Genomic DNA, 9,611 nt, shown 5'->3' on the forward strand with positions numbered 1-9,611 from the left:
GGGTCTCCTTGCCGAATGCTTCGAGAGGCTTTGAAAGTGTCAGAGGGGGAGCCATTAACTAAGATTGAAAAGAAGGTTGTGAAAACTAGAGACATGACCTTTGAGAGTATCAGAGGGGGAACCATTAAAACTAATATTGTGAATAAGGTTGTGAAAACCATAGACATGGCCCATTGGGTCCATTTAGCATTAAAGCCAAAGTTTATAGGCCCAGTTTAATTTGTGAAAGGCTTTGGAGAGATCTAGCTTAAGTAACATGCTCAATTTCTTTAGGATTTTGAGGGACTGAATGGTTTATTGTGCCAAAATAATTCCATCATAAAATTTCCAACCTTCCACATATCCAGTTTGCTAAGGAGAAATGAGGATGGGTAGGATGGGCTTGAGGAGATTGGTTACCACTTTGGTGATGATTTTGTAAATGACATCGAAAAGTGTGATGGGTCAGAATTACTAGTTAAAGCAACATTGTCCTCCTTTGGCACCAATGCTAGGCATTGAATGCAAAGAAAATGGACCAATTGGCTCTTGAGTCTTTGATGATGTTCAAGATATCATAGTTGAGAAAGTGCCAACATTGCCTAAAGAATGCAACAATGAATCCATCTGATCCAGGGGCTTTCCCATCCACTATTTGATGAATGACCTCATTGACTTATGATGTGCTAATGGGCCTAATGAGTGTCATGTTGTGCATTGCTTGTAACCAGCTTGAGGATGTTGGTCGTGATTTTGCAGGTGGCTTCACTACATTGAAGCCAAGGATAAAATAGCAGATCCATGTACAAGACCAGAAGTACTTCTTAAATGTCCTCTTGTTTCACTACATTTTTTCCATTCTCAGATTGTAAAATTGTGCTTATGTTGTGAGATTGATTTTGGATGGGGGGCGATAGTAGAACAATGTGTTGCATTTCCCTTTAACCATCTTATCCTTGAATTATGTTTCCAATATATCACTTCTTGCTTGTATCTTTCCTCCAATCTTATTGTGAGGGAAATTTCTTTGTCTGCTACTTCCGTAATTCATCGATTATTGATCAATTTCCCTATTGGAGTAAAACACCATTTCCTTTTCCAGAGTTTGTTTCTCTTGGAAGATATTTCCAAATTATTCTCTAATTCATTTTTCGAGTAGAAGTTTTATTTGGCTTCACTACATTGAAGCCAAGTATCAAAAAGAGCAAATCCATGTAGAAGACCACAAGTACTTCTTAAATTTCCTCTTATTTCTCCACATTTTTTCCATTCTCATATTGTAAAATTGTGATTATGTTGTGAGATTGATGTTGAATGGGGGAGGGATAGCAAAACAATGTGTTGCATTTCCCTTTAACCATCTTATCCTTGAAGTATGTTTCCAATATATCTCTTCTTGCTTGTATCTTTCCTCTAATATTCTTGTGAGGGAAATTTCTTTGTCTGCTACTTCTGTAATTCATCAATTGTTGATAAATTTCCCTATTGGAGTAACACCCATTCCTTTTCTAGGGTTTGTTTCTCTTGGAATATATTTGCAAATTATTCTCTATCCCATTTTTCGAGTAGAAGTTTTATTTGCTTGAGATTTTGTTGAAAGACAAACATTTTCAATCCGTCAATGGGGCTCATGTTTTGCCGCCATTCATGGATTTTTCCTGTTATGTTGGCATCTGTAAGCCATAATAGTTCAAATCCAAGTGGACATTTTAAAGGTTTTCTTAAAGTCACCCATGATAGACAAATCAGCCAATGATCTAAGTCAACCGATAAGAAGAATCTTTGATGTTAGTTCATCCCCACAAGTGGAAATTTTCTTAGACAAAGAAATGATCTAGTCAAGAAAAGATATGTGTTTTTCCTCCTCATCTGTTATTCCAAGTGAAGAGTCCATTTTTGGCTTTCATGTCCACCGTGTCATTGTCCTCAATGAAGCTTTGAAGGTCCTTTGATTCAAGCTCCAAGGTGATGTCATCCCCCTTTCTGTTCACTCAAAGAGGTTAAAATCACCTCCTATAATACATTTGTGCTTGTCAATTCTCATTTGAAGAGAATGGAGATGCTTGCACATTTCCTACTTTAGTGTTGGAAGTCCAGGGCCATAAACATTAGAAAGAAAGGAATTCATATTTGTGCCTAATAGAAGAAAAGAGATAGAGAGAATAAAGGTTTCTTGAGATAAGCTTGCAATGTTAATCTAAAATGGGTCCTGTGTTTTTTTTCCAAGGAAAAAGTCGTAATTTTATTAGTGAAAACAAAATTACATGTTGCATTTGCTGAGTATGCATAGCATCATCTAGTCCATGACTCATGATAATTGGGAACTAACAGTGATCAAACTAATATACATTTGTGGAGAAAAGTTAGGCTTTTCTCCCTTTCTTTTTTCTCTACCTTATGCCATTCCCCAAGGGACGACGCCGAAGAGACAAGCACAAGCTTTATTCTAACTTCAAGTCTTGTATTGTCTTTGTTTGAGTCTGAATTGTCTGATGAATGTGTACGCTTGTATCCACTGGTATCCATTGCGTCTAGTATGTTCGCTGGTCGTACTAGATCGTTCTAAGATTCTGGTTCCTGTGTTTTCTGGTTGTTCTCCATGTGAGTGGCTTCTTCCCCTGCTTTGTCCTCCTCTTCAGGCTCTGGTGGGGGGAATTACCAGACTTTGGCCTGTTTCCCGCTCATCTTCTTCCTTCTATAGTGTCTTTCTTGGCTTCAAGGCATATGTTTTGAAGATGCCCTGTTTGCATGCATATTCTACATCTAAAAGTTGTGTTCTCATAATCTAAAAGTTATCTAATTCCGCTGATTGTGGATGAGTTGAATGTGGTCCGGTAAGCCTTTTCTTATATCTACTTCCACACATATATGAGTGTATGTGTAAATCATTTCCTCCAATCTTTGGGTATATATCTTTATATATTTCCAAATCATGTTCCCAATACCTGCAAGAACACAATCGTCCCAGAAATAGAGAGGGAGGTTGTGTAGCCAAACACAAACTGACATTATGGAAGCAACCATGGTGTTTGCATCAAATTCTGGGAACCAAGGTATGATAAATAATCTTGTCGATCCCCAGAACCATGGTCCATATTGTAGGATGTTCTCTTCCATCCAATGAAGGGAACTTTACAATGAAGTAACCTTTGGAGTAGAGGTGTATTTCTCAATGCATTGTCCAATTGGTCAAAACCCAGTGAAATAGCTCAATTGGTTTCAGCCAGAAATAGTTGAAACGACATATAAGGGCTTGTGATTCAAATGAAGCACAATGCTCATCTGTTTCTGGGTTGTCTATAGTAAGTTTTGGAATGAGTTCAATTGCTCCACTATGTACGGGCTAGGGGTAGTACCTGTTGATTTGGTTAATTTAGAAATTGCGCTTTTTCCCCATTGTAAGATGTTCTTGAAGGAGATACCTCCATTAATATGCTTATGTTTTGTTTCTGAGCTCTTATAAGTATTGCTCCCATAACCTCCTCCTGCATTTTTATTCTATTGGAGGTTGCAGCACCACCCCTTAGTCTCAAGTTAAGGATTATGGATGATGTTGATAGGATATGATAATACTTCAAGGATCGGTTATCCTGTAAAGCTCTGCCCCCAAATATTAGATTCTGCATATGTGCAGGGTATCTGACCTTTTACGTGATGAAATGTTTCAGTTGCATCACTCTGCTTGTTATTTACCTAGACTAGTAAAGAAATCCCAGCAATGGTTTTTATAAAGATTTGAAATCTGAGAGGAATTACTAGGTTCTAGAGTTGAAGCTCCAATTTGTTTTTGAGGGGAAACTATATTATTAATATCATCTTTGTCACAGTACTCTTAAAAATGGACCTAATTTAGTTTAACAAGTTATATGATGATCATGTGAATAAATCTACGAAAAAGCTCAGGAAAAGAATTTCTATAATGTATCTATGATATAAATTAAAAGTTTTTAAAGACAAAAATAAAAGCAAATTAAATGTGTGCATTTAAATATAACAAATAATGTTTTTAAATATATACATTATATAAACTAATCTATATTTATCTTAATTTTAGATACCAAATTTTGAGAGGGATTAAAAAATCTCTTCATTTTAAAAAAGATTTGATACCTAAGCATTGAGAGGATCAAAAAATCTATTTTCTCTAAAAAAGGTTTGCAACTCAAGAGATTTGATCTCTCTTGACTCTTGATAGATTTGATCTCTCTTGACTCTTGATAGATTACGGGGTAGGCGAGTTGGTAATTGCATGGCGGTGTAGTGCCTTTGTAAGGCAGACTTCGTATTTGAGGTCACGAGTTCAAATCCCTGGACTTACCTTGGTGACCCGTTGTAGTGGGCACGCGCGAAGCCCAGAGGTTATAGTGGTGGCGGGCCCAGAGGTTATAGTGGTGGCGGCCAAAGTCGACCCCGTATCATGCAAGTTGCGAGGTTGTCCCAGTTGCCAATTCCTCTGTCATAAAATATATATATATTAATAACTAAAATAATTAGATTTCTCTTAGCCAATAAATTTTGTAAAAGATATTATAGTTCACAAATTTGTTACATAAAATGCAATGAAAAATCTGGTATCTCAATTCAACCATGAAAATTTAAAGCTATATCATGGCCGTATAAATATAAAGTATAACAAACCAGTTGAATTGTTGGACTAAAAGAAAATTCCACCAATATCACTAATTAGCGTCTAATGCACTAAGCTTTGAGTAGCAATCTATATTTACGCCGTAAGGCGTTTCCATTTGAAATCAACTTTCCTATTAGATGACGTGTACATTTCTAAGCCTTTGATTTAAGTGTTAGACGATTAAAATAATTTTAGCCATACGATTGATTAGACGGTTACAATAAGGTATTCAAATTAAAAATGCGGCGGAACAGATCACCTCGCCCTGGCTCAGCGTTCCTTCCAGGGGCTTCGCGGAGTGGAGACGTCGCCCTTGCCCTAGCTCGGCCCTGCTTCCATGGATCATCTGCAGTGTTTGCTTTCACACTCTCTGCATCGAACGCTTAAAGTCGAATGTCGCGGGCGTGGTGGAGGACAGGCAGGCTTAAAGCAGCTGTTGTTGTGGGAAAGGAGATTCGGCTCCTTTTCTTCTATGTTTTATTTCAGGAATGCAATGCAACAAACTTCGCCATCTCTGTTACTTTCTACGCACTCAGTTTCTCCTGGAACATTGCCATCCAGATACCGCTGACCAGGGTTTAGATGGGATGCTTTCCAGGGTAATCTCCTCTGTTTCAACAGGGTCTTTCCAAATTTTTGCAAGCAAACTGGTAACACATCTCTTTTATTTATTTTATCATTTTTTTTAATGCAAAGTAATAATTTATCTCTTTTTTTATTATTCAGGTCATAGGGACGAGTTTTGCACTTGCGTTTTCCAAGGCAGCAAAAGATCTACACACTTGTTCCCTTGGAACGGCTACACATATGGTTACCTCTGATTTTGAACACGCTGCAGCTCATGGGCTTAATGTTTCCAAAACTTGGGCCTTCAACGATGGCCAATACAAAGCACTACAGACTTCTCCGATGTATATGATGAACAAGACTTTCAGGGCTGTGCATAGGCCCTTGCAATACGTCAATCGTTGAATCCCTCCACCGATTTTTTGTTTTTTGGGTGTTTGATTGTGCTGGCATTGCTGGTCTTTCTGGATCTTGTGCATGTTTTTGGCTTCTCTGACCTAATGCAGAGATAACCACCACTTCTTCCCACATGATTTCCCATTCTGTGATTTCAATGTAGGAACTTGTCTTAAGATTAGTTATCCATCATTTCTTTGTGCGCATTTTTCTTTTCAAATCATCAATTCTGGCCTATGGAGTTTTAGTGTTTGGAATCGATCTGCAAGTAAAAAGTTGAAATTTTGTTATTTGGAAGCGATTTGCAAGTAAAAGGCTGAAATTTTGGTGTTTGGAATAGATTTGCAAGTAAAAGATCCTTGTTATAGTGTGATTGACATGTTGAAGTTCCATTTGTTTTACTTTAATTCTCACAACTCATATTTCAGGTAGCCTTTCAGGGTTTTAAGGTTGGAATGTTAAACTGTTGACCTTTGATACTGATCCAAGATTTATTGGTATTTACAGAGCAAGAATGATCCATTTGGAGTTCATATGCCCAAGCTTACTCATGCAAACCCACATTTTGCAACTCAAGTTGAAAGACTAACTGCCAAACAAGATCACGGTTTCTTCTCTATGCGATCCGGATTGTATGATCCACATTTTCTTCAGTGATGGGAGAATTTATTAGAGGCTGAATCGGTCAAAACAGTCAAACTCCAGTAATATTCTGGCTTAAAATCCAGCAGTCAACAAAATGTCCAAAATATTATCAGAGCTGTTGTAGAATGGATCTGTATGAAGCCTGTTTTCTGTCAAATTGTTTATGCATACAAGATTATTGTAAATGCCACCATCTTACATCTTATTTCTGCCCATTCGTTTGAAACACAATGTTAACCATGGATTTACAGCACACTCATGAAATAAATAAAAAATATGTACTGCAAATCAGAGAGCCAACTTGAAGGTTGAATAAAGGATCCAATGGAAGAACTTTAGAGACTAAAACCTAAAAGAACGTAATCACAATCAGAAGGTTTTTTTAAAAAAGATGAAAAGTGACTTGTGCAACAGTGACTTTCAGGCATAATATATTACCTCAAGTCAGAAACTAATAATCGAGAAAAATTGTGACATATAAAGAATCATTGAAGAAAAAATGAATAAACAAAATGCCTTTCAAAAATAGAAAAGAGAAAACACTAACATTACCCTGGATACATCAGTGTCTGATCCGAACAGGTTTCGAACATACTGGATGTTGGGGTACATAGTTTTCTCTAGATTGCTGCCCAGCAATAGTAGATAGAGAATTTGAAATCGAAAGCCGTTAATGTTGCTGCAACTTGCAATGTATCTAAAAAAATATAGTTTATATTTTTACATAACAAATGCGGAGTCATTAAGATTTCGATAATTTTTTACATAAAAAATGCTAAGTCATTAAGATTTCGATAATAGGTGGCCTCCGGAGTAAGCTGAGCCGATTTTTCAAGCGTTACAGGTTCCTCTACCAATCGACTAGTTTTGTCAATATCTCCAATGTTTGTTTCCATGCTCATTTTCGCTATCAGCATAGCATGTCTAGAAGCATCAATTGCTCTTTCTTTCACATTCAATATTAATTCAGTAGACCATGGTCTAAGAGGTGTCTTCTAATCCATTTTGATCTGTGGAGTGCCCAATATAAGAAGAATGAGGGATACTTTCCTTCATTATACTTTTAGATGACATTACAAAACTAAAGACATCGCAAAGGTAAAATTCAAGGTTTTGAAACCTATTGTAATCCAACAATTGTAATGTTTGCTTTAGCAATATCCACAGTATGCTTCTGTGGAATAACATGACTACTTTCATCCAAAATCTAACTGAACATTCCTTGCAAGGGTGCAAGATTGGTTAAAGCTCCACTCAAAATAACTAGTGAGAAGGAAGCTCCTTGACATGCATATTTCAAAGATTTTATTGTAAATTTTGGGGATATTCCAAGCATATATCTTCAATTTTGACCATTATAGACATTGATGACTCAATAATATGATCATTTTTCCCATCGATTGCTTTTTAATCGCACTAAATCCAAATTTGTTGTAAAATTTGTAGCTCAAAACATGGGTTTTTGTATAATTAGGACAAATGGAAGAAAACACGCATGGCTCTCATAGAAAAACCAAATATGTCTTAGTTGTGGATAAGACTGAAATTGTGATGGCCTGTCTACAAATGCCTTGATGGCCATTGTTCCTTTCAATTTTATGAATCTACTGTGTTTTTATGAACAGAAAACAAAACCAGACCATGCCAAAACTGAGATGAATGAGAAGGATAATTATTGCAGACACCAGAGCAGATTTCAATGGCCATGATGGCATGTATGTTGATGCTTCTATATGTGTTGGGAGTGCCTTGATATCAATTGCAAAACGTTCCTGAACCTGCTTCAGCACATCCTCCTCTGATGAAGAAGCAGAAGAAACAAAGGTAATTGCAAGATCCTTTGTGCCAAACCGTCCAACCAATCCAACCCTGTGCAAATAAGTATCTGCAAACTCAGGCATGTCATAGTTGATAACAATATTAACTCTTTCAATGTCAATTCCCCTGCCTACCAGATCAGTTGCAACCAGAAGCTTCTTATTCCCCTCCTTGAAACTTTTGTATCTCATCAGTCTTTCATCCTGCTGCATTCCAGAATGAATGCAGGTACAAGGAAAGCTGCACCCCACCAGCAGCTTGGATAGCTCAGAAGCCCTTTTCACACTTTTCACAAATATAACCACCTGGTTGAAACCCAAGACATCCAGCAAATCAGTCAGCTTCCTGTTCTTTTCTACCTCAGCCAGTTTTATATAGTGCTGAAATAGACCATGAAGTGTGAGCTTGGCCTCATCATCAACATATATCTCCATAGGATCCTGCATGAATTTCTTGCAGACATGCCTGATTTCCTTGCTCAGTGTGGCTGAAAACATCATGACCTGCTTGTCATGATGGGTCATCTTGAAAATGGCCTGTACATCTCTCCTCATGTCCAAAGATTCCAGCATTTTGTCACATTCATCCATAATAAAATGCCTGATATTTCTCAGACTGAGATCCTTGTCTTTTGCCAATGCCAGAATCCTTCTAGGGGTCCCAACAACTATTTGGGGGGATTCATTTTTTAATATTGCCTTGTGAGTTTTGATAGGCAGGCCTCCATAGAATACAACAACCTTCAATTCTTTCAGATGAGTCATAAACCTCTCAAATTCATGGCATATCTGGTATGCCAATTCTCTAGTATGGCACAAAACTAGGGCAGAACCTTGGCCTTCTATGGGTTCGATCTACTGCACAGTTGAAAGCACGAAAATTGTTGTTTTCCCCCATTCCAGATTTGGCCTGACAGAGTACAGTCATGCCCAGAATCGCCTGAGGAATGCACTCGTGCTAAACTTCTGAGGGATGTTCAAATACAGAGTCCACAATTGCTCGAAGGAGCTCTGGCTTCAGTAGGAAATCCCACATAATCTTTCTTGGAGGCTTCATCAGTGGCAAAATGTTCCTCCAATGCTCGTGCGTCCAATTCCTCTTCTTCATAGTCCAGGAGCTCTTCATTATAAATCTCTTCCTTCAACTCTTCCACATTGTCTACTCCTTGTTTTGCCATTTTCACTAAAAATATGAAGCACAAGCGCAACTTTATGATGAAATAGCAGAAGAGGTTTTATTGCTATAAAAGATGAAATAATGATGCAAAAAACCAGCCTTGTGTGTCTCAAAGCACTCTCAGAAATTATATAAATTAAGGTTCAACAGACATACCCATCTCATTCAAATTGGTGACAACTTCATAGCGTGATATTTAAAGTACATTTGAGAGAACTGCCTTTTCTGGCTATGTTGGTTATGTTTTCCACCAACCCTGCATCAACCACACTAATTAAATGTCATGTAGTCACTATTACATTTCAATTGGTGACAAATTCATAGGGTGATATTTAAAATACATTTGAGAGAACCACCTATAAGTTGTATGAAAGCTGACTTAGCAGTCTTTGGTTCCCTA

General features: G+C 37.4%; 1 pseudogene; it reads right to left on the bottom strand.

Moving 5' to 3' along the window:
- Positions 1-7,821: 7,821 nt before the first annotated feature.
- Positions 7,822-8,986, bottom strand: LOC149161142 (DEAD-box ATP-dependent RNA helicase 15 pseudogene; annotated as a pseudogene).
- Positions 8,987-9,611: the final 625 nt, after the last annotated feature.

The sequence above is a fragment of the Pinus tabuliformis genome, chromosome 5_2 (assembly GCF_031772625.1).
Source record: "Pinus tabuliformis cultivar Carrire ecotype Pingquan chromosome 5_2, CPIR1, whole genome shotgun sequence".
Taxonomy (NCBI): domain Eukaryota; kingdom Viridiplantae; phylum Streptophyta; class Pinopsida; order Pinales; family Pinaceae; genus Pinus; species Pinus tabuliformis.